The 2,078-nt window shown below is 48.8% G+C and overlaps 1 pseudogene; it reads left to right on the forward strand.

Annotated features, from left to right (window-relative positions):
* Nucleotides 1-1,370: 1,370 nt before the first annotated feature.
* Nucleotides 1,371-1,811, forward strand: LOC119522999 (annotated as a pseudogene).
* Nucleotides 1,812-2,078: the final 267 nt, after the last annotated feature.

The raw sequence follows: 2,078 nt of genomic DNA on the forward strand, positions 1-2,078 counted from the left end.
GTGAAACTGTGCCCATCTCACATAACATGATTTTTTTTAAAATTTAAGAACTCTTTACTAAATTTTTGCTTAATTTATTGATCAGAATTGATATGGCTAATGGACCAACTTATTTTGATGGTACTTTTTTAGCTTTACTATTCCGTACATATAAGCAAGTGAAGAAGGTTTAATGTGAATTAGTTGTATTGGAAATCCTCACAAATGACCTATTTTTCTGCAATTATGCTTGTAATTGGAACCAATACTTACAAAAATGATTGTTTTTGTAAAGTACAATAACTAAACTGCTTATATATACCAGATGTACTACTGGTCTCTTTCCCTTCCTCCTTCTCTCCCTCCCTGGATCCATCCCTCCGTCCCTCCCTCCCTCTCTCCCTCCCTTCCTTCCTTCCTTCCTTCCTTCTTCCCTTCCTCCCTCCTTTCTTTCTTTTCCTGTCAGGAGTTCTTCAAAGACTGAAGTGTGTTTAGCTTCGAATTGAAGTTTTGAAGGCTTTAATTCTCCATAAAAAATAAATTTAGAAAAAGTTATAAAATTTTATTTTTTAAAGTTATAAAATCATTTTATCCATGTTAAATTTACTAAAGCTTGTTATACTGAAGAATGTCTGGGAGTAAAGGGCCATGATGTATGTTACTTACTCTCAAAAGTTTCAAGAACAAAAACAGGTATATAGATAGATGAAGAGGAGAGGGAGGGAGGGAGGGGGAGTCGAGGAGAGAGAGAGAATTGGGATGAAGCCTAAAGCCAACGGGGTAAAATGTTAACGGAAGGGAAATCTGGGATCTGGGTGAGGCGTAGAGGTGAATTGGTTGGACTGATCTTATTTATTGGGGTAACCAATGGTGCGTGCGACTGAAAGGGACCCTCGGCCTGGGTCCTGCCTGAGGGCAAGGCGCCTTCGACAGCGCCGCGTCCTATCCGCGACTTCAGCTCGGTCACTGTGCCCTCACAGAGAGGATCCCCGCGCGTCCTCTGGGCCCCAATGTGGACCGCAGGGGCAGGCGGCAGGGGCAGGAGGCCCGGAACAGGGGCAGCAGTGTCTCCGGGTAGCGGTGTCTCCCGGCAGCGCTGGCCTCTAGGCAGCGGAGTCTCCAGGCAGCGCGGTGGCGGGGGCGGGGGTGGCCGAGAGCCACAGGCGTCCATTCCATCAGGTCCCGGCAAGCGCCCGCTTCCCACCTCCCCGGTGCCCCTCTCCGCAACCCTCCGCCTCCCCCGACGCCCCCCTCTACCCCACTGCTGGCCCCTAGCCGACCTATCTGCCGACTCCGCTGGTCGCCACTCCTCCCACCCTGGGATCGCCGCCGCCGCCCTCTACCTGGTACCATACTCTGCGCCAAGGATTGGCCTCCGCCTGTTCCAGACGATGGCGTTAAGATACATCCACAAGGAGCTTGTCCACCCGCCTCTCCCCCACCCCACCAGTGCTCCGCAGGTCCTGTGGGGGACATGTTCCACTGGCAGCAGACCATAATGGGACCGAAAGACAGCCCCTACCAGGGAGGGGGTCTTCTTCCTATCGATCCAATTTCCTGCGGATTACCCCTTCAAACCTCCCAAGGTCGCCTTCATCACCAGAATTTACTCTCCGATCATTAACAAAAACGGAAGCATCTGCTTGGACATCCTTCTGTCTGAGTGGTTGCTAGCCCTGACCCTTTCCAAGGTGCTGTTATCCATCTGCTCCATGCTATGCGACCCCAACCCAGTTGACCCTTTGGTGCCCAAAATTGCTAAGATCTACAAAAAGGATAGTAGGAAGTATGACAGAATAGCTCGGGAATGGACTCAGAAATATGCCATGTGATTTTAAGGTAATCATCACATCACCTTAAAAATAGAGTAACTTAGCAGTTCAACTGGCTGTCTTTTGACTACTTTCTAGGAAGCACCCTCTCCTCCTTCCTTCTGTGCACTTGTTACTCACTTTCACATCAGGGTGGATGGGAGGGTGGGTGTGAGACCCATGGATAGAGACCAATTTTAAACTAGTTTTGACATAATTGTTTTACAGTCAGAAAACAAAGCAAGAAAAAAGGTAGAGGTGGCTTTAGGATGAGAAAGAGAGCAGGCC

This window comes from Choloepus didactylus, chromosome X (genome assembly GCF_015220235.1).
Source record: "Choloepus didactylus isolate mChoDid1 chromosome X, mChoDid1.pri, whole genome shotgun sequence".
NCBI lineage: Eukaryota > Metazoa > Chordata > Mammalia > Pilosa > Megalonychidae > Choloepus > Choloepus didactylus.